The sequence below is a fragment of the Protopterus annectens genome, chromosome 1.part1, assembly GCF_019279795.1.
Source record: "Protopterus annectens isolate FY-2018-M chromosome 1.part1, PAN1.0, whole genome shotgun sequence".
NCBI lineage: Eukaryota > Metazoa > Chordata > Ceratodontiformes > Protopteridae > Protopterus > Protopterus annectens.
Genome location: NC_056726.1, coordinates 1,634,461,337 through 1,634,486,229, shown reverse-complemented (window position 1 = coordinate 1,634,486,229; position 24,893 = coordinate 1,634,461,337).

Here is a 24,893-nt window from a genome sequence, read left to right as displayed (position 1 = left end):
TTGGGTAACTTTATATGTATTTTCTGTTCTCGTATTTAGTCACATAGAATATATAATATCTGACTGTATAGAAACTTACCAATATGGTGTATCTCTAGTATCAGAAAAACTAATGAAAAGTGCTTCTGCTTTTGAATATGTTGCCCATCAATGCACCCACTGGCCACAAAGTGACAAAAATGAGGCTCAGTTTCTCAGAAACTCACCTGTGTATGCTATGTGCAACCAATATAAACCTTACTAGATGTGCATGCTTTGAAATGCGTTTATGTGTATGCTAAGAGTAACCAGATATGTACTGTAATATGTGTATGCTTAGAAACTCATTTGCGTATGAGAATGCTTAGTACAACCAAGCATATACTGCACTATATCTGTATGCGTAGAAATTAATTTTTGCATGTATATGCGAAGTACAACCAAATGTATACTGTACTATGTTTGTATGCTCAGAAACTCATTTCTGTATGTGTATGTTAAGTGCAACCAAATATATACCTTACCATATGTGTATGCTTAAACTCATTTGTGTATGTGTTTGGTAAGTATAACCAGATGTATACTGTACTAGATGTACTGAGGAAGCTGGATATCTGTGTCACATGGCATACCTTGAGCACACCCCCATGCTCATTTGTGTATGCTAAGTATAACTAAAGTCATCCAAAAAACGGATGGGTAACTGTAAATATAACCCAGGTCTGGCATCTATGTCTCTACTAGAGAGAGAGAGAGAGAGAGAGAGAGAGAGAGCTTGTAAATGCTTTGCTACCCTTGCCCAAATATATATATATATATATATATATATATATATATATATATATATATATATATATATATATATCCCCACAAAAACTTTTGGGAGCCAATAACTATCAAATTTTATTGGGAAGAATGGATATACTTAAAAAGGTCAATAGCCGTTATAATGTGATACTAATTGTGTATGCTTTACTCCATTTACATAATCACCAATTTCACATTGTTTGTTTGTTGCTCTTTGCTCAGATCATAACTATAAAAGGTATGCTGGATATTTCACTTACCTAGTTATCAAATTGCAATTAATAAATACATAAATAAATCAAGTCTTCTAAGCACTAGCAGCTCAGGTACACAGGTGTGTCAATCATGTGGCTTGTATGCATTGTCATTCTTTAGAATAAGGATGTAGTGCTCTTCTCTGAATCAGAAAATGGCAAACTCATGTTTTTCATTTCTTTCTTTGTCATTACCCAACTGTTACCCACTTCCTGCTTATCCACCCGTTCTCCTGATGTTCTGTTCTTTCATTCTTTTGATAAAGCAGAAGTAAACAGCACATCTCTCATTCTTCTGTGAAATCAAGGGTAAACAATGTATTCAACACATCTAATAATCAAAAATATGCAGTGAATATCGAGGTCCATTTGTGAAAAAAGAATACATACTGCACAGAAAGTCATAATATTAACAGAATCAAAATGTATTATTGTAGTTGAGTGCTTTTGTCTTTCTTTCATTTAAGATGGACTTCTTCAGAACTACTCAATCATGACACTGGTTAAATGAAATAACTTCTGTCCCAAACCCTAGAAGATTATTTAATGTGACAGGTTAAGGGCCCAATTCCAACAGATTTGCTCTCAGTGTAAGTGAATTACTCTGGCATAAGTCTGCCCTGATTTGGAATGACTTGGTCTTGGTGTAAGTAACTTACTTTACTGTAAGGCCAGTCTGTATAAAGGCTTACACCAGGGGTCAGATTTCAAAAGACTTGCTCTTGGAGTCAGTCACTTAAACCGAGAACAGGTCTTGGAGTAAGTGACTTGTTTTGAGAGCACGTCTTTTGGAATCTGGCCCTAGATATATGAAGGTGATTTTAGCAAAGGAGTAGAATATTTGATATATCAATATATAGAAATGGTCAGTTTCTAAGATTTATTTATTTATTGAAATTTGATTACCAGGAAAATCCAACTGGGTAGAAGCCCATTTTCAGTGCAGGCCAGGGGAAAAAAGCTCTAAATTATTACAAAACATTTTAAGGACAATAATTTTACAATTGTCAACACTAAAACAAAAAAATCTGCAGTTTAAATAATTATAACAAATTAGACTTTATATAAAAACATTGGTTAAGAAGCTATTCAAGGTATATGAAAATCATTTAATATTTAGAGAACTTTTGGACAGCTTGTTGAGAAATTAAAGGTAAGTTAGTCTAATAGAAATAGGAGCTACAGTATGAAGTAAGAGAAAAACAGGCTTATCGTATATTTAGAGAAAAAGCCAGGGAATAGAACTTGATAGCAATAAAGGAAGTAAGCAAAGAAGGGAAAGTAAGGAGGTACAAGGAATGAAAAGGTACTTGCTCACATTTAGGGATATAATTTATCCTGATTTTCAGCAAGAACAGAGCCCGATTTTAACAAGGAAGTCTTTCAGAGTGGTTTTGAAAGATGGGAGGGATGGAAGAAGGGTATAGGATACAAGTAAGGAGTTCCAGGGCAAGCATTTAAAATTTTGAAAAACTTTAAGAACTTGAAAAATATCATATCTCATTAAAAATGTCAAATAAATATATCTAATATATAAAATAAAAAACAAAACAAAACTTGAACAATGCTATAACAAAGTTGCTAAATTTGCAGCAAATACTCCTTTCAGAACCCATCACTTTATAGCACTAAAAAGCCCAAAATTGGTTAGAACTACCCCATCAACTAACATATACACAGCTTCTTACCACCTATAAAATTATCCAGCATCCATCTGCCTGTCCATCACTAAATACCGTTCAACAGAACTAAGTTCCCTGTCGGTCATTACGATCCAATGACCAAAAACTCCTGCCTGTCCAGAAAACCTATCAAACCTGCTGGGCATTGTCTATACTCATACCTATCCAAACTGAATTTTTAGACACACTTCACTGCCAGACCCATGAATATTTTACTGGGCTGCAGAATTTTCTTTTCTCACTATGTAAGAGTAAGCTTTAATTGGTAAACATTGTCAAGTAGTTAATTTAGAGTAATAATGACGTGGATATTGGAAGTCTTTCACTCGTAATAACAGTGGTCATTTAAAGTATAACCATGATCAGGTCCATATTGTTATGGACAGTTGGGATGCTGTGTGAGTGCAACCCTTCAGCACCACTTTCCTTTACTAAGAATGTAGACTCCCAACTCCCGACAAATATACGTCAGAAATACAGACCAGTAAAACACAGAAAGACTCCTCTCACTTGTCTTATATCTGCAGAGGTAATAAATGTACAGCGATATCAAGTATTGTAATCCTGCCCCCTTGTATCCCATAAGCAGGATGGTTTTGTTGATATTGCAGACTGAATAGTCATGTATTCTTTTCTATTTGTTACAGTATCTGAGGACAGCAAGATGGCTGCTAATGAAACCACAGAGAAAGGCACAAGAATGTTTCAAAGAATATTAGCACTGCGGAGTAAAATTCCACGCTTTGTCAAGCAAATGAATGAAAAAGGTACGGTATTACCCAGAAAGCTAGTATTTTTCCATATAAAGTAAATCAGTATGACTAAAGATGTAGTCATTCTTAATGTTGATCAGCTATATAAGGAACAGTTTTCGTGGTCTGCACTCTTGTGGGAGGAGAGGCTGGACTCTGCCCTTCTGAGCTGGGAATTTCTGGTTAAAGGCTTATAGTGCCTGCATATTTGAACTGTTTCTTACTGAAATTGGTACACCTTGTTTGCTGTAGCATAGACTAGATCCAGGCCTGCTGAATCTAGCTTTGTTTGTATGCTTGTTGTTTGTTTGCTTGTTATTTCCCTGAAACGCTAATTTCACCTAAAACACGGCTTTTCAGCACTTCTGTGGATCCCTAGTGATATCTGCGTTGCTTACTGTACTTATTTCCTTGTTTCACTTGAAAGAAAGTTACTGTTTGTCATTTTTGCATTTACGTTACCTGTAACACATTGCATTTAAGTTACCTGCCACTTGCTCACTAAGTCAGCACTAAAAAATTAAAAGCACTACACCCTCACAAACTCCCCCTGAGTACCTTGTTCCCCATTGGCCCTTTTTTTCAATTATAAAGGAATCCCCAGTACTATTCTAGCATGTCCAAAGGTCAGTTGTCAATCTTCTCTCCAGTCCAGCTGGTGAATCTGGGAATCTTGAGGCAATGTTACAGCTGCCTCATGTATACAGACAACCCTCTCCTCCTCCCAACAAATTCCAACACATGTGAGAGATGCAACCATATAGCCAAACTGAAGGCTAAGCTCTCTCAACTCAGTACTGGCGTAACCAGTCAGGAGGAGAAGGAAACCACACTCACTACAATTCCAGTCTCACATAGACCTACCACGACAGCAAACCAAACAAATAAACACACAAAAACATACTCAGAGGCTCTAAATAAAAATCTGCCTAAGCAGCAGAGACCTCCAAAGCAGACACCCAAGCAACCGCTACCCCAAAACAAAACACGTGCAACACATAGCTCACAAAGCCAGTGTGCCGAACAGTCACAGCCCTTAAGGCTAAACAACACACCTGATAAACTTGTAATAGTTGACTCTATCATCAGGCACACTGACATCCCACTCACCAGGCTGAACAAGGAGAAGGTCACGGTGCGCTGCTTGTCGGGCGCTAGGATCCGCCACATAACACAAGCATTCAGGTCACTCCAAGGCAAGTACAAATATGACTCAGTCATTGTCCATGCTGGTGTGAATGACCTGAGATGTACCTCCCTGGACTACATGAAAAGAGACATAGAGGAGCTCTCTGAGCATGTAGCCCAGGCCGGTATGACCCTGACCTTGAGTAGCATCTTACCCTCACCAAGAATGATGCCACAATATGAAGACAAGATGATCAATTTCAACAATTGGCTTAAGTATTGGTGTCATTCAAAGGGAATCCAATGCCTGTCAGCCTGGGATGACATGCTTGACAAGCCATGATGCTTCGCTAGGGACGGCTTGCACTTGTCACCCCTGGGCTTTCGGATATTGGCAAAGGCTCTTGCTACCTCCATAGTGCCTTTTTTAGGCAAGGCTCAAAAGACAAACCCACCTCCATAGGTATCACAAGGGATAAGAAACTAAGAGTAATGCTACTCAACGCCAGAAGTCTAAACCTCAAGATGCACGCACTTGAAACTCTCCTTAGCATGGAGAACATCGATATCTGTGCAGTAACAGAAACCTGGTTCAAGGCTCCCGAGAGCACCCCAGCACTACCAGGTTATACCTCATACCATGCTTTTTAGCCCCAAAACTTGGACCGAACCACAAAAGGAGGGGGAGTATCAATATTCGTCAAAGATACCCACACCTCCAGGTTGGTGGCACAGCACAAAGCATCAGAGACTATCCATGTGCAACTAACAGTGGGTAAAACTGCCTTCCAGTTTATAGCCTGCCACAGACCACCCTCACAAACCCAGGAACCCCATTCGGCCTTCCTGAGAACACTGGAAAATATGAAGATCTCTCCAAACACCATTATATTGGGCGACTTCAACTACCCAAACATAGACTGGGAGCATTACTCTAGCTCCAACACCCTAGCCCAAAGGTTCCTAGAATTTATAAACTCAAATGCTATGGAACAACTTGCTACCACTCCCACAAGAGGGGAAAACATACTGGACCTCATCATCACCAACATGGGGACTCTATGCTCCAGACCAGAAGTGTATCCCTCACTGGTAAGATCAGACCATAAACTAATCTCACTGGATATTCACATCCCAACCCCACCCCCTACCCAGAAAACCACAGTGGAAAACTTCTCTAAAGCAAATTTCACACTCCTCAAAACCGAGGTGGAATCCTTCAAAGCCCCCGGGCCTGTGGAAAATATGGCCCAGACCACTGAATCTTTTATAAACGCATTCTATGAACACCTTCAGGAATGCATGGATCATGCAATCCCAAATAAAACCAAGACCCAATCCTCCAAAGGCAGATGTCCTGTCTGGTGGACCCCAGCCATAAACAAACTCTACAATAGAAGGAGGAAGCTACTATATGATAGAGCAAAATCCCAAAAAGGGAAGGCATCTCTGATCAGTATTAGCAAAAAACTACAGGCACTCATAAAATCATCTAAGGTCAGCTTCGAGAGAACAATTGCACAGACATTAAGGATAATCACAAGTCTTTCTTTAGTTATGTTAGGAACCTGGGTGGGAATTCCCAGATATGCTCAGAATTAGTCCAAAATGACAAAAAATACACCGAACCCACAGACATTGCCAACATCCTAGCTGACAGGTTCAGCGCAAACTTCTCCCCCCCCCCCCACCAAAAGGGCAAATATCTATCCCAGCAGAGTGCTGCTCCCCTGACATCTCAGATACTCAGGTAAGAGCTGCCCTCTCCAAAGCAAAAAACACAGCATCAATGGGACCAGATGGTGTCCCGGGCTGCATCCTACATGAACTCCAAGAAGAGCTAAACCCAAACATAAAACTACTGTTCAATCTCAGCCTTACTACAGGATATGTACCCAAAGAGTGGCGTACAGCAACAGTGGTCCCTCTCCACAAAGGTGGTACCTCAACGGATCCTGGAAACTATCACCCCATAAGCCTGACTAGCTTGGACTGCAAAGCTATGGAAAGGATCATCATGGACCTCATAAATAAAGATATTGGGGACCTACAGACACTGGATCCTACCCAGTTCGGCTTTGTTAAGGGCAGATCCTGCCTCTTAAACCTGGTCAATTTCTTTGAAACAGTCACCAAGGCCATTGACGAGGGGAAGGTGGTCCACACAGCCTACCTGGACCTCGCAAAAGCCTTCGATACAATACCCCACTCGGGCATTATAGATAAGCTCACCAGCTTAAATATAAACCCCTATGTCAGTAGATGGGTTGCAAACTGGCTCAAGGACAGAACCCACATGGTTTGAATTGCTGGAGCCATGTCAGACTCCAAATCAGTTACAAGTGGTGTCCCACAAGGCTCAGTCCTGGGACCTCTCTTGTTCGGTATATATTTCTTGGAGGTACATTCAAACACGGAAGGACTGTGGCTGACCAAGTTCGCAGATGACTGCAAACTGGGTGCCATAATCGACTCTCCAGCCGACACAAGCATCCTCCAAAAGGGCCTCATAGAAACAGACAACTGGTGCCTGAGCCATGGCCTCAAGCTAAACGCCAAAAAGTGTATAGTCATCCACTTTGGCAAAAACAAAGTGCCCACAAATTACCACATAGGTGGCAATCCATTAAGTACAGAAGAAATAATTAGGGACCTGGGGACCCAAGTTGATAGCAATCTCTCATTTGACAACCACGTGGCCAAAGTGGTTAGAAAAACATTTTATATAGCCCACCTAATCATGAAGGGATTCACATCTAGATCAGGGGAGGTCATCGTGCCTCTTTACTCATCCCTCATCAGGCCCATAATTGAGTACAATGCCCCTTTTGGGATGTACCTTACCAGACACCTGCAGCAACTGGAAAGACCCCAAAAGTACCTCACCAAGAGGATCAAAGGGCTCAAACAGATGCCATATGCAGCCCGGTTAAAGAAACTCCAGCTCTACTCAGTGGCATACCGCATGCTCAGAGGCGATCTGTGCCTGACGTATAAAGCCATGTCCAACCCAGAATTAATGGACATGCTGCACCTCAGAAAATCCAAATCCCATCGAGCTACATGCTCGAGAGATTTGAACCTCAGCACTGAAATAAATAGGACATGCTGGAGGGACAGATTCATAACCCAGAGGCTCCCTTCACTCTGGAATAAAATCCCAGTCCAGGTTAGGCAGAGTCCCTCATTGACTCTCTTCAAGAGGAATCTTGATGAGTGGATGGGAGATCATAGGTTTACCTCAGGTATCACTTCTGTGTCACTGTTAGACAGAGGCACAGTATACTAACCTCGAAAAAGGGCATAGCAAAATTAATTTAAAATGGGTGGCGAAAGCCAAACACACTCTGGCTAGGCTTATAAATGCCCTAGGGCAGATAGCCTAGTATGAACCTATGATCCTATGAATAGCCCTAAGTACAGTTAGTTGATCAAATGGCCACTTAGAAGTATATAAGATAATGGAGAAATGAGTCAGAAGTATCATGACTGGTTGTGTCTGAGTATTACATCCCTTTTTTCATTTATTGCATTGCGTATCATTACACCAAAGAACTGCTCAGTTAGGAACAACCCTCATAAAAAAACGAAACAAAACAAAACAAAAAAAACATTTACTAACCTGTAAATCTATTGGACAACAAATACCCCTTTTTAAGAGCAAGCCAGGAACAGTGTCTGACTAAGTGACTTGCTCACTGGTACTCAGCAGGCAAATATATACTGTCAATTAAACCCAGGACTGCTGTAGAGTGGTGTACTCATTAGTAATTGAAGTACATTTTTTCGACTCACCATTTTCTGAAAATTGAAAATCAAAAATGATGAATCGAAAAACACACAACACAAATATATTTAGCAGGGGATAATTCTCACCCTGTACCCCATGTAAAAGGCAGTGCCTCCCCCAAGATTACACACACACACACACACACACACATATATATATATATATATATATATATATATATATATATATGTATATTGGTTTACTATGGTGTGTGCGAACAACATGCTGTCAAACACTGTGTGTTCGAAATCATGGTCTGAAAGGTTCAATTAATCGAATCCCAGTTCTCATATGTTCGAATTGCATGGTGCACTCGACCATAGGAGAATCGATGTACCAACACTGTGAAATGAGGTCACACTGCAGTGAGGAACAGGGAATTAGCCCATTTCCTCACTGTAGTGCGATTTTGGAGTTGGTATATTTAATATGCAGGGGGTGTGGGGGGCACAGGGGAGCAAAAATACTGGATTTAACATACCGTTGAATGTTTAGTTCAACGGTACATTAATATGCATAGCAGAAGGTGACTGACATCACTTTCTGCTATGTTGAAAACATCGAACGATGTTTTCATGTTCGCATTTACTTACTATGCGAAGTTTTGAATCCAACATTTAGGTTCGAAGATCTAAACGTCTGACTGATGTGGATTCAAAATTTCCATAGTAAACCATATATATATATATATATATATATATATATTTTGTTTTGCCTTTTGGCTTTTTCCCGGTAAGGGGTCGCCACAGTGGAACTCCAGTCCGCTAATGATTGGCAGTAGATTTTTACAAAACGCCGAGGTGCCAGCTCGACGCCCAACCTTCAACGAAGGCACACCCATTTACGCACGCATCTCTTTTGAACACTACCCAACCGTGGGGAGGACATGCAGATTCCACACAGAAGGCACTCCAAGCCACGCTGAGAATCAAACAGGGGAACCTCTTGATGTGAGGTAACAACGCTACTGCCGTACCACTGTGGCATTTTCAAACTATATATATATATATATATATATAGATATAGATATAGATATTTATATACATACAGAGATTCCAACTCCACAGTTGTAGCATGGTGTAGAAAAGGGTAAAATACTCAGAAAGTGTTCCACAATTTCTCACAATACAACACATTACAGTAAACCTCACAGCAACATTAAATTTACAGTCCAAAACTGCTGAACCACCAGTGGTTCAATGGCACGTAAGACCTGCAGAGTCCAGTTCCAGTGGCACACAGTCTTAAATCACTCGACCAAATGTCCAAAAATTTGTCTCAGTATCTAAATTAGATCTTAGCAAAAAGTGGCAGTCTGTAATACTTTTGTTTAGCAGCCAAATACATTTTAATTAAAAAGGGTAGTGATCTCTTGGAACAGCTGATTTTCAGGTATGTTATGAGATTTGACACCGCATATTGGATGGCTCATGGACTGAGTATATTTTGCCAAACCCAATTACAAATGCATACTTTGGACTGTGATAGTGTTCTTAAAAGTAGTTGTCTCTGTATGTCTATGGACTGAAGAGGAGATAAACCAATTTATCAAGTAAAACTAAATATTTAAAAATTGTATTTCTGACATGATTTTATTATCTGCTTGGAGGAATGAAGGTTTTCATGGCCTCATAAAACCATTATTCAAGCAGCTCCTTGGTGTCACCACTAGACACTTCATGCCATTATGTTGTCTGGTGTAACAGTTTGGCTGGCCCCTGATACATCTGTTTCTGATTCATGAATCAGTGTCCATTTGGGTCCTTTTTAACTGCTGCAGCAGCCACATTGTTAATATTCATTATGAACATCCATCCACATAAGCAGCAGGTGGAGCTCTTTAGGCAGCATTTACAAGCACTTCAACAAAATCAGCTATCAGTCAGCCCACCTCTCTCTCATTTGCAAAACATTTCTTGAGAGGCCCTGACCCGTTTACACTTGGCTTTTTCCAGTTATTCTAAGACTTCACTGAGCTAGGACATTCTGTCTTATTTTATTTTTATAATTTTAATTCAAGTGGAGCTTCTTAATGTTTACTTACTGTCAGCAGTCATGACTTACAGTGAAAATCAGTCTTCATCTTAATATGGGGAATATGAGTGTGTTCAGGAAATAGCCAGACAAAGGAAACATCTCATGTGCTTCACTTCCTAAGGTTATGATCACAAGATTGAATCCCACCTGTTTTTTTTTTTATTTTTTGGGACTTTATTGACATCACCATAACACACTGTTTATAAGCTTAGAAGAAATAAATGGTGTGAAAAGTTAAGAAAAATAACACACAGAGCTATCAGTCCGCTTCCTCTGCCTGGAAGATGAAGAAACTTCACAGTATAGCTGGCATAGTTTTCATTACTGTTTTCTAGGGAGCATCTTTTGCAAAAAACTCTAAATATTGACATTTTTCTTTTGTATACAGAGAATCTAACCTGTCACTTGTTTGGCACCAATTGACTTCATCTTTGAGACATTTATTATTTGTGTCTGTGGTCCTCCAACCCTGTTTCTGTCTTGCGGTTTTAGGGAATTACATTCCTGGCCATACCACTACAGTTCTGCAGGTAGAAGAAACTAGTAAAAGGCTATATGGAGGATAAAGGGTCAGTCAAGACATTAATCTGTTGTAGATTCCAGTATATGATAGGTCAGTATATGGACAAAATTATCATAGGAGGTTACTAGGCTATCGACCCAAAGGTCATTTCATGCCTAGCTGTTTCATCCCAATGTAATACCAATGATAATCTAGTTAATACCCAGGATTGTATTTAGTTATGACTGCCCCATGTACAGGAGGATTGTGGGCATTATCCCCAGTAAGAATTTAAAGTGCCTCATCTAGTCGTCCAGGTTCCTTTTGAACAGTGTCATACAGGTGCCTTGCTTCACATGAATTGGCACCCTATTACAAAGATGCAGCAGTCATTGGGAGATGAATCTGTCCCTCCAGCATGTCCTATTCATGTCACAGGCCATATTTAGGTCCCTGAAACGGGTAGTTCTAGTCCCATTTGATATAGGAATAAATAGGGTCATAGATTCAAATTCAGCCAATTAACCCATATGAGAATCAAACCTTGCAACTTGTGTCTGTATGGTAAATATCTTAACCATTATGTCAAACTCCCTGTGGTATAAATAGGTTCATACCTTGAAGCCTTGCCAATTAACCCATGTGAGAATCAAACCCTGCACCTTGTGTCTGTAAGGCAAATTTCTTAAACATTATGCCAAATTCCTTCTGGTGGTGGTGGTCATCTTCCTTAATTGAGTTTTAATTTCTGATGTCAAGGCATCTGATGAGCTGAAGCCATTTCATCAGATATTCTACAGTTTTTTTTTGGTTTTAAAACAATAAATAAATAAATCAGTTATAAAGCAAACAAATAATTTACATAGGTCCACAGCTGATCAATGCATCAAAGTTATACATATCAACAACAATTAATATTTTTCAAGCAAGTCTTTAAGTTTAAGCCAAGGCTTATATGAATGTGTAATATTAGAAGTTCTCATTTTTATAGTATGCAATTCACTACTGAAAACATTTTTGCCATACTAATAAATTCAACACTAGGGGGGGGGTAACTTTACTTTTCCAATTTTTAGTTATTACTTTTCTGGCTATAGCAAGAATAGGCCAAAGAAGAGACACTTGGGTTTTTGGAATTATCTCAGGAATCTGAACATTAAATAAGACTAAAGATTTAGAAATAGTAAATCTATTTGACCATAGAGCTTGAATTAAGTTATTAATTTCTTTCCAAAAAGGGAGATGACTTCACATTCATATGCCATATGTACCCAGTCGGCTATGATTTTAGAATCACATCATCATCCTTTAATTCTATTTATACATAGTTGTAATTTTCTTAGGACTGATTAAAGCTCTATGTAAACATTTCCAAGTGAAAATTTTCCAATATAATAAAGATGTAGTTTTATCAGTAGATTTTAATATTATTTTCCTGTATTCTTCAGAGAAGTCTTCATTATTAAATTTTGATTAGGAATTGTCTAAATATGTAAAATCTAACTTAAGAATTTTATAAATTTGTGACAAATATGATTAATTTTTCATTACATTATTATTAATATTTATTACAAATTCCAATAATTTGGGGAACAATTTCTTATCTAGATTAAATATTTTATTAATCTCTGTGTTTACAAAGTCTCTAAATATTTGTAAAATTAACCAATTCTCAGAATCTTCATTGAAGATGGACCTTAATTTTTCAACAATGTATGTATATATATATATATATATATATATATATCAGTACCATTTAAGAATTGATGCCAATAAATTAAGTTAATTTTTTATTTCAATAGTAGCATTTTGTTGAAGTTATGAGTTTCTAAGCAGTCATTTGTATATGCAATTGGAAACATGGAAAATATTAAATCTTTAATACAATAGTTAGAATATGGTGAATTTCTGGAAAGAGGAAATGATGTTATGTAAATAAGGAATTTGAGAAGAGGCTGTAACTCCATTTATGAAAACTCATTTAATAACCAGCTAAAACTATTAGGGCTTATTTGTTCATGACTGTTTGTGATATATTTATTATTTACTAATAATATTTCTTGATGTGTTTCCATTTTAAATCATGAGATGAATTTATCCACAACGCTATAACTTTTACAGTTGTTGAAGTAGCATAGAGTTGAATATCAGGGAGTCCTATTCCACCATTATCCCAACTTTTTTTGTGCTAATCAAAGGAAACTTTTGTTTTATTACGATGCCAAAAAAATAAATAAATAAGTAGAATATTATTTATCATCATCATAATTTTTATGTGATGGAGACAGTACTAAAGATTGTAAGACAAACAGTATTTTAGGGAGAATTACCATCTTAGCAAGCATTAATCATTCTTCCATTGTAAAGAAGAATTTCTTCCAATTTCTGACTAAACTTATTTTTTTCAACAACCTGCTGAAAGTTTGTATCATTCTTTACTATTAGACATAATGGTTATACCAAGGTGTTTCATTTGATTGCTATTCCAATTGAAGTTAGAATATTTTTTTCTGTGATTTTTTTTTACATTTTTATTAAGTAATAATGTACTTGTTTTATTATGATTAAATCTTTAGTTCAAGATTTCTTCAAACTGACTCATAGATCTAATATGCAAGGGATGCTATAGCTAATGCAAAAACTAAAGGTGATAATGGACATCTTTGTTTTGTGCCTTTTTGTAATTTAAGGGAATTAGAAAGAAAAGAACATATTTTAACATAAGTACAAATGTTTTTGTTTAATTTAGAAATTAATGCAATTAGCTCAGGTGAGAAATTCTATACTTTAAGTGTTTTAAACAGACACAACCAATTGCCCTTCCAGTTAGAGAAAAAGTAGGATTGGAGATGTGATTTGAAGTTGTTAATGTTTTCAATAGTTCATAGAGAAGGAGGGGCAGAATTCCATTTTTTGGCTAGGGAGAAGGACAGGAGGTGCCGTCCAGCAGGGCGGGTTGGTTTGTAGGCTGTGAGAAGGTTTGGGTGGGAAGATCTAAGTGGCCTGTTAGGGGTGTAAGGCTGTAGGATAACCAGATAAAACTATTAGGGACTATTTGCTTATGACTGGTTGTTATATATTTATTATTTACTAATATTTCTTGATGTTTGTTTCCATTTTGGATCACACAATGAATTTATCCACAATGGTATAACTTTTACAGTTGTTGAAGTAGCATATAATTGAATATCAGAGAATCCTATTTCACCATTATCCCAACCTTTTTTGTGCCAATCACTCAGTTAACTGAGTCAAAAACCTTATCTAAATCATTCTACAGGCTTTCTGAAGGCAAAGCTAGCCATCTTGCAAAGAGGAAGGTAACACATACTGATGTCTTTTTTGTATTTTAGTCTGTTTTTGAGTAATCCCTCACTGAAGACAGGTCTGGAGACAGTAAGGAGTTGAAGGCATTTTTGGAAGTTTTGTCCTTCATCTCTACCTTCTCAACAGAACTGTTTATTCTAGGGTAAGCCATTTGTGTTATGGACTTCCCCTATCACCCTCTTGCCTAATGCACATTCTCTGTTGCCTCAGTTTTGTGTCTTTCTTCTGAAAGCTTTCTCTGTTTCTTAATGCTTTGCCTGATATTGTTCTGTCTCTCCCTCATAATTCCTTATAGTCCTTGAATAATTTTGTTTTTGTTTATTGACAGTGGTTCTTACTTGCCCCCACAGTTATTCTTCATTTCCTTATAGATGGCTTCTTAATGGTTTTATAATACTCTGCTCTATGTTGCCTGTCAGTCTTCCTAACATGATTTTCATTGCCATGGCTTACCTTGCAGTCTTATTTATTGTGAGCTGCATTATTTATATAATAACCAGCTACGAACTAAATCCATTCTTCATATGACAGTACCATATATGAAATGCTTCATCCATTCATGGTTTGTAGGAAAAACAATCACATGTATATGCTCCCTGAAGGGAAATGAATAAGACCATGGTTTTAAAACCTTATTATAGATACTAAAACAAGCATCTGCTTCATTCTCATCAGCCAACATTGTCATACCTGTCTTTCATTTCCAATTATTAATTTTATCATTGCCTCTTTAGGAAGGTTGGTGGTCTGCTCATAACTTCACTGTGATTTTTAAGGCCATTCATTGAATCTAATAACACATTTTTAGTCCAAAAGAAGACAACTGGATCCAGTCGAACCACTCAAAATTTAACGTGAAGCGCTTTTCATCTGGGATAATACCCAGACTTCCTCAGACAAAAAACATACACCAAAACCACTCAATAAATACAAGTCAGTTGATTGACTAATTAAATAATTAATCAAACAATTAGTCAAACTATTAAAAGAGTTATTTAAAAAAAAAAAACTTTTAAAATACATTACTCAGTTTATAAGTATATAGAAAATTGTATACAAATTTTGTGTTTGCTAACATATAAACCTCAAGGTCGGTAATACACACATAGTTAAGTGTTAAACTATAAAAATCCTTAAAATATTTTATATTTAAAATCACACTCTAGTAAAAATTCTAAATCTATCTGCCCAAACCTTTTAATTTCAAGATACAAGTAAGGGATATTGTCATCATCTTCAGCCCCCTTTTCCCCATGTTCAACATGGGGATGGGTATCATGTTAACTGTCATCATCTCTCCTGATTCAATACCACACTCCTGCCTTCTTCTTTGACACTCATGTCTGACTGTCCAAGAATGTCCTTCACAAAATCCATCCACCCCTTTGCTGGAAATTCTCATTTCCTCTTACTTTCTTCCTGTCTGTCCAAAATCTTCTTCATCAGATTGTCTTCTGCTTTTCTGCACATGTGTCTGACCCATAGTAATCTGTTCTCTTTGATCTTTTCTACAATTGGATCCACTTTGGTGTCTGTGCTTATGTCCTCATTTCTTCATCCATCCTACAGTGTGCGTCCCAGCTCACTTCTCAGGCACTTCATTTCCATTACCTCCAGCTTCCTTGTCTGCTCCACCTTTTCTGCCCAGGTTTCTATACCATACAGTAGTATTGTTGCATCACTGTCCTGCACACTTTACTTTTCAGCTTCTTTGGCATTCTTCTGTCATAGACTACACCTGAGATTCTATGCCATTTGGCCACAGCCCTTGTGATTCTAATGTTGACCTCTTTATTCAGACTTCCCTTCTCCTTAACCCCTCCCAGATATTTGAAGCTATTTACCTGTTCCGCTCTCTTCCCATCTATCTCAATTCTCAGCTGCTTCTGATTTCTCCAATTTGCTGGCATTACCACTACCTTATCTATGCTTAGTTTCATCTCATGTGCCTTCAGTTTTGTATTCCATTCCCCTATTCTTTGAAGTTCTTGCTCACAGTCTGCCTGTAATGCCACATCATCTGCATAAAGCAACCTTGTTGACCTGTCCCCTCCAACCTGTTTGCTAATGAAGTTCATCATCAGTATGAACAGCAGTGGGTTCAGAGCTGAACCCTGGTGCACACCCTTTCCCACTGGGAACCCCTCTGTGAGACCGAACACTCCTCATAGTTGTCACTGGATCCTTGTACATAACCTGCACTAATTCTACAAATGTTTCTGGGACTTAGAACCACCACAGTACTGGGAAATCAGCCTTCTTGTGACCTTGTCATATACTTTCTCCAAGTCTAGGAATGCCCAGTTGGACTCTTTCCTCATTTCTAGCTTCTTCTTCTCAGCTATCTGTCTCATTGCAAACATCGGGTCGGTTGTGCTGCATCCTGAACTAAATCTGAACTGCTCATTTCCCATCTTACAATCTATTACTTTGCATATCTGTTTATCAGTCACACTCTCCAGAACTTTCATGCAATGTCACAGGAGTGTGATGCCTCTGTATTGCCCACAGTTGTGGATGTCTCCTTTGTTCTTGTACACTGGCAGCAGTATGCTTATTCTTCAGTCATCTGGGATACACCTTTGTCTCCACACTGCTATGCGTATCTTCAGGAGCCATTTCTCCCCTATCTCACCCAGCATCTTTATCATATCAGCTGTGACCTCATCTGAACCTGCTGCTTTCCCTGACTTCATTTTCCTTAGTGCTATTCTTACTTCTTCTAGATTGGGCTCCTCTTCTTCTCTCATTGTAGGCTATTTCTGTGGCAGTACAGCTTATGTGGTATTTTCCTTCCATCAATGTTTAATGTCCTGTGGACTGGTGAGCAGGTTGTTGCTGGCATCCCTTATGAAGGATGTCTGACTATCTTTATCTTTCTATGTTTGCCTTACAACCTGATAAAGATTTTTTTTGTACCACCTACTGAGTCACTTCCCAGAAGCTGGAAGAGTGACTCCAATGCCCTGTTCTTTGCTATTGCAACTTCTTTTTTGGCCTCATTTTTAACCAACAAGTATTATTTTCTAGTCTGGTCTGTCTTTTCTATCTCCCACTTCTTCCTGCATTTCTTCTTTCTTTTGATGACTTCTGCATTCCACAATCAGCTTTCCTTATATACCTTATTTCCATACCTGGCTCAACCACATATGGAGTCTGTTGTCCTCACACATACTGTTTTGAGGCACTGCCATTCTTCTTCAACTCCACCTACTTCCTCCTGTTCTTGGGGTGCTAGAGCCTGAGTAATTCTTTGAGCTGTGTTACTTTCTCGTTAGTCAACTTCCAGGTCTGCAGCCTGGTCTCTGTTGACCTTAGAACCTTCCCTGACCATTGCTTGCCTCTGACTGTAGCAACCAGCAGTTTATGCTGTTGGCTGACTGTTTCACTGTGGATGACTTTGCAATCATTGATTCTACCTCGGTGTCCTTTTCTTACTAGGAGGAAGTTTACCTCTCTCTTTCTTAACCTTGTGTTGGCTACTATCATTTGCCAGGCAGAAGTCTGGAATGGTCTCTCCTTTTTTATTCCTGTTGTCCCACCCATGTGGACCGAGGCAGTCTTCATATCATGTTCTGTCTGTCCCAATATGTGCATCCAAGTCACCCATTATCATGTTATGTTGTCTCGCTTTATCTAGTAGGGACAATAGGGCCACATGTACCCCTCCCACAGTGGGTCACATTTTGGCAACATTGTCAACATGACCGAATAACCTAGAGCCAAATGTTACACTGTCAAGTGGCTAGCCCTGCCATGACATGCAGTAAGTGGTCTGCTTTCTCCTGTCTTGAGGATACTGCACACCACAGTAGATACTCAAGGCAAGGTCAGGTGGGATAAGCTGATCCTTCCAACAGAACAAGATGGTCTAGGATTACCTGATATGAAGGGATATTTTAGAGGTATACAGTTTACGACAGAATGCAATAAATCAAAATGGAAAGGGATGATGATGAAATGAGGGAGGGGGATTCAGAAATTAAGGAGAGACTGGGCTTTTGGTTTCAGAACCTCGAGGAGAATAACAACAGCCAGTACAGAATATTACATTCATAAAGTAGCAGAAAGTTTTCTAAGAACTAAGACGACATCACATACTTTTTTTGGTATAACTATCATCAATCCATCATTACATAAATTGCTCAATTTCTGCCTTCCTTTAAATCTCACCCTTCCTTCAAAGCATTATTTTGTATGCATTGTTCCAACAATTTTCATTTATTTTTCCATAAAATTTGTTCCTACCCTAAAGATTTCACCTCCAATTCTTTTGATCTCTGTTGCAAAATTCATTACATCAGATACAGTTGGATTATATGCTGATTTCCATTTTCTAGTTATTGCTTTTTTGGCAGGCAGCAAAATTAAACTTAGCAAAGCCTTACTACATCTAGGCAATGCAGATCTTGTATTCCAGCTTAAAAAATAACTTCCTTAGTTACATCCACTTGCTCAACCAATATTTCTGACAAAGTACTCTGTAGGGAATTTTTGATGGTTTCCAAGTCATTACATTCAAAACGGATAATTATGGAAAGAATGAATTACCACAATATTGAATGTCAAAACAATGAGAATGGAATGGCGAACATTCAACGTAATGAAGCCCCATATCAGCGAAAGTCAGAACATTGAACAGGCACACATCAGGCAAACTCTACACTACAACACCAACAGAAGCTTTCACAGGACAGCAAGCCCTGCTGCACCCCCCACTCCCTGCTAATTATATATATACAAACTCCAAGATCACACTACAGCTGGGAATGGGAAAGACCCCAAAGACAGCTGTACCACAAACTCACACTATACCTCACCTACCCTGTTCAATGTTCTGACTTTTGCTGATGTGAGGCTTCATTACTTTGAATGTTTGGCATTCTGGTCTCCTTGTTTTGATGTTTGATATTGTGGTAATTCATTGTTTTTGATAAGGACCCCCTCAAAACATATGTTCCCAGTTACCTCTTTCTTCCCAGTCACACTCCAGTTGCCCTCTACCTGAGGAAAGATTATTTAATGTCTACTTGTGATACAAGAATTTCTATACAAACATGTCCAAGCAAAAATCCTAAATCTTCTAGACGTGGCTGCATACTTGGGAGACATATGTCTGTCCTCCCATTGTTTCCTTGCAAATTGCTTATTCAGTTCTCCTCAGAATCTTTTCTAACCTCCTGTGATGAATTCCTACAGTCATTGTGCAATATTTTATATGCCCTTTAATTATCCCTTTTTTAACCACAGCTTCTGTTCTAGATTCAGCTAAAAACTCTACTAAAGGAGGTCTTTCACTTAAGATTCTCCTATCCATTTCTCTTTACCTAAACTCTGATAGCAATCCCGCTCAGGGAAGGCAGTCACTAGCCTGCAGTCCAATTGTCTTCTTGGCTTCTTCTCGTCCAGTTACCTTTCCCACTCTAATTATTTGCTCCCAAAACCTTGGTTCCTTTCCCAGTTTTCTCCAATAAATTGCAGTCCTCACTAGCCTATTCTCTGTATCCCTAATTGCAGTCATCCCTATTGGCAAAATCTCCTGGTGGACTTCCAGTCTACATGCAATGAATTCAGCTGTAGGCTTCTGTAAGAAAGAAAAAGCTAACGATTGGCCTAAGATGTTGGCGAATACCTTGACTGAAGTAAGCAGCATCATTCATTGTACAATGCATAGTTTTACCAACATAAAGGCCACTGTCAATGTGACCTTAACAGGCTTGTGAATGAGAAATTGAGAGTTTGACTGAACTCTAACAGAATACTGTTAGGGTCCCATTTACCAGTACAGTCCTGTTCAGTAAGGAAATTAACTCAAGGAACATCAGGACAAGATAAAAACATCACTAATTCTATCAGTCTTAGAAAATTAATATTGTATAGGAGCAATACAAAGATTAGAAAAAATATTATTGGGGCAGTGGAAATTCTGAAGTAAGTTGGCTGTGTCAGTATTCAAGTTACTGGAGTGCTTCCATTTTTTTTTCTTAAAGATCTTAGGGGCAACTAAATAGTAGGCCAGTGGTGTAGCAGATAGCTTTGTTGCCTCATAATACTTAGTTCTCTTGTTCGGTTCTTGAGTGAGGTACCATCTTTATGAAGTCTGCATATCCTCGTTGTGTTTGCATGCATAACAAATGTGTTCCACATGTGAATTAATTATTCCCTGAATTTCCCTCAGAGACGTGTGTGTGTGTGTGTGTGTGTGTGTGTGTGTGTGTGTGTGTGTGTGTGTATGTGCACATGCATGTGCGTGTGTGTCTGTGTATCCTACAATAGACTGGCACCCATTGAAGATTGTTTTTATTATCTTTCATCCACTGAAGTGCCATAACAGTAGTGGCATCTCCCCTTGATCTTGAATTGGATTCATCAGGTAATTAGGCAAGAGATGAGTGAAAGTCATTGATCACCCTAGGTCCTTATTACTTGCATACATTAATTTCTTTGTGTTTTTTTTTTTTTCTTACTTTTCTTAAAAGTTTTTATAGCTGACAGTTTCTGTAATAAAGAATAAAGTGTGCTACATTCTTACTCTTGCTGTAATTTCATGAGGTCACTGCATCAGTACAGTTTTATCTGCATTATGGTTATAACAACTTAAGTTTCCTGTCTAAGCAATGCCCGAGTTTGTTGAAGGGCTTATGTAATACAATGTAGAAATTATTGCGCATCAGGCTGTTAAAAAAATGTAGCTGGAATCTGTTTGCTGTACCTTCTGACACTGACATGCAGTAGGCAGTGGCAACACCCCAGTGTTACAGGACTGAGGTCTGTGTTTTGTGGTCCCCCCTGACAATGTATACCCCTTTGTGGTATTAGGTGATTTCTCACTTGTCAGTGAATTCCCCACGTCTGTGTTCTATGCAGGTGCTATGTGTTCTTACATCTGTGTGCCATGGTGATCTTAGGACACACATAGGCTTTGACCGAAGATGACAGGCTCTGCACACTTTTAGCTCCTTGTGTTGCTGGCCTGCACTGTGTTCATAGAACAGTTTAGTAACATGTGCATGTTCTGTGACATTATTTGAAGTAATTTTCTTATGTCCATTCTAACAGCAGCAGTAATGTAACTATGTACCTGTCATGCTTTTCACCATGTAGTGTTTGTACCAAAGAAGAGGAAGCAGAAAATCAGTGCTGTTGAAGAACTTCGCAAACATGACCCTGACTCTCAACAAAATGTTGCAGGTATTTTTATGTAGTATATTTTGCTCCACATTCATAAGAACTTATAAGGAATATGCAGTGATTAGTTGTACATTAAGTGATATGTGTGGTTCAGTTGTCTGGTAAGATCTGTCTGTCTGACTGTTCTACCAAATTCAGCAACGCCACAAGATTTTCGTTTTTGATTACTGTATTCTTAAACACAGTTAAAAAAGAGACAAATTCAAAATACTAAGTGGGATTAAGCAGCACTGTGTCATTACCCTGACCTTGTTCTCCAATTTTAGAAGTCGTCTTAATCTTGTTTTATTTATTTATTAATTTGTTAGCCTTGTAGGAGGGATGATCACAATGGATGTTTTCTTCCACTGCTAAGACCAGATATAAAAGTAGTAGAGATTTTGAAGTATTAATATATATTTAGAAGCCTTTTTACAAAGCAACAGGGGGTACTGTTAAAGTACATTATTTATACAATTCTATAAAAAGAAATACTGCATATAACACATACAAATTAACTGGTTGTATCTGTTTTAAAAATTCTCTAAAAAAATTATTATAATGAGAATGATAGGGAGTTATCAAACAGGATATACATCACAAGTCAAATAAGTAATAATTTTTAAAACTCTGGATATACAGAGGTCATACAAAGCCATAGTTTAGTACTCAGCATTTTGATAGTCTCAAAGGTATTAACTAGCCTACCCAACCTTCTCCTAGCCTGATACTTTGCACATAAGCACTGTCTTCAGTATTTCTGTACATGATGCAGTCAAAATCTCTTAATTACATTACTTTCTTATTCTATAGCTCATTTTCTCATTGCGCCATTTGCTATTTTTTCATATTATATAGTTTGCCTTATTCATTAATTGTGTGCCATTAATTGTGGGTCTAAGGTTTTCTCTTCACCAGCCCTGCAGCTCACTGCAGTATAATATTCTGACATGCATACTGAACTGGAACCCTAAGGGCAAACTTAGCATCCTTGATAAGTCTTATGGTTGGAATCATGCTGTCCACCAACCAATATTTGGCATTTAGATGTTCCCATACTAAGAGATGAGTGGGCACCCGTGACAACATAGTCCATGATGTTATTTGTCAACTTCGTAAGCATGGTCATCCCTGTGCCTACCAATTTTTTTTCATGGCTCACACAGTTTGCATCTTGTTTCTTGATGCTGTCATTAAAAGTTAGTGCATTTGCTTGTGCTTTCAAGATCTTTCTGATTTTGAAAATTTCTCCAAATTATGCATCAGATGGCAAAAAGAGGCTCTTCACAGCACTGGTGGGAGTGTCCCTTTTAATGCCTGATAGATATGATGAAATTTGGTCTCTGTTCATTTGATTGTCTGTGACCTAACCCTTTTTGACATAAGTCTATTTTTTATATGACATTCCTCACAGGAATATAGATCATCCCTGACTATTATGAACATGACATTGAGTGCACAGCATGAGACAGGTGTAGCAAGAGAAGACGTTTTCTGACACATTCCGGCTTAGGACTCACAAGTATGTGTATGATCTGCCTAAATTCCAATCTTTCTTATTGAAGTCACTTACTGAAGTCTGAGATCAGAAAGGACCTATTTCAGACCATGTTTATGACTGTTCGAATTGGCTCTCAATTAGCCTTCTGTTTTTTGACGTCTTCCTATGCTATACCTAAGGCTGAAGTCACTGGTTCATAGGTTCATAGGGTCATAGGTAGGTACTAGGCTATCTGCCTGAAGGCATTTATAAGCCTAGCCGGAATGTGTTGGTTTTTGCTGCCCCCTTAGATTAGTTCCCTGTGCCTCTGTCCAGCAGAGCCATTGAAGTGATCCCTGGGATAAACTTTCTGTTTCCCATCCACTCGTCAAGGTTTCGCTTGAAGAGGGTTAGTGAAGAGCTCTGCCTAATGTAGACTGGAATCTTGTTCCAGAGCATGGGAAATCTCTGGGACAGGAATCTATCCCTCCTGCATGTCCTATTTATTGTTGTGGTGAGGTTTAGATCCCTGGAGCGTGTGGCTCGAGGGGATATGGTTTTCTTTAGGCGGAGCATGTCCATCAATTCTGGGTTGGACATGGCCTTGTATGTCAGACAGAGATCACCTTTGAGTAGGCGGTATGCAACCGAGTACAGCTGGAGTTTCTTCAGTCGAGCTGCATAGGGCATCTGCTTGAGGCCAGTGATCCTCTTGGTGAGGAACTTCTGTGGTCTTTCCAGTTGTTGTAGGTGTCTTGTAAGGTACATCCCAAATGGGGCATTGTACTCTATGATGGGTCTGAAGAGTGATGCGTAGAGGGGCCCAATGACCTCTTTCGATCTGGATGCAAACCCTTTTGTGATTAGGTGGGCCATATAGAAGGATTTTCTAACCACTTTGGCAATGTGATTATCAAAGGAGAGGTTATTATCTACTTGGGTCCCCAGATCCCTTATTACATCTTCCGTATTTAGGACGCTACCACCTATGTAGTAGTTAGTGGGTACTTTGTTTTTTCCAAAGGGGATGACTATGCACTTTTGGGCATTTAGCTTGAGGCCATGGTTTTGACACTAGGTATCTGTCTCAGTGAGACCCTTTTGGAGGATGTCTGTGTCAGCCAGAGAGTCAATTATAGCCCCTAGTTTGCAGTTGGCTGTGAACTTGGTCAACCATAGTCCTTCTGTGCTTGCCTGTACCTCTGAGAAGTGTGTGACTTGGCAGAATGGATTGGATGAGTTATTCTGGTGGTTGCGTCCTTTGGGGAAGAATTGCTGCTTGGTAAAGCATAGTGGGTACTTCTTAATGACCACCTTGGAAAAAAGTAAGTCCCCTCTACAATGAGGTGACTGTTCTCATGCCTTCTGCTCTTATGCTCTTCCCAGAAGAAGATATCTATCCACCTTAGATAAAAGATCATGCATTCACTGTTGGCTCTTTCCTTTGTGAAAGCAGATAGCCCTAAGGGGATTTTTATGCTGGTCTCCTTGCCTTACATTAGCTATTCTATGAAAAAAGTGTGGGGTATTGTTGCTGTGGTTTATCCTGCTGGGAGCAGCTTTCCTTTAGGGGTTGGGAGAGTATGAAATGGACCTTTTTCAGGTGAGGAGATCTTCTACCAGCAGTATTTCTTCCTAAATTCTTCCTCCATGTGTTCTAGTGACACAGTACGACTCTTTGGGTAGCCTACACTTGACAACCATGGGGAGTGCAGGCAGCCCCATTTACTAAAAGAGCGACTGGCTGCTCAGTCATTTTTTCAGCAGTACAGATATTGCAATTGGCTCTTTGCTATTGTGTTCTCCTTCCTTTGCAGTCCCCTTGTCTCTCTATTGCATTGTTGCATCCTTGCATTAGGGGTCTTCACTAAGGTTTCACTATTGGTTCTCTGCTGGAGGTATGCCTTTTGCTGTTCCTCAACCTAGAGATTCTGTCTAGGTGATTGCTACACTGGAAAAGACTGGAAGTAGTAGAACTCATATGC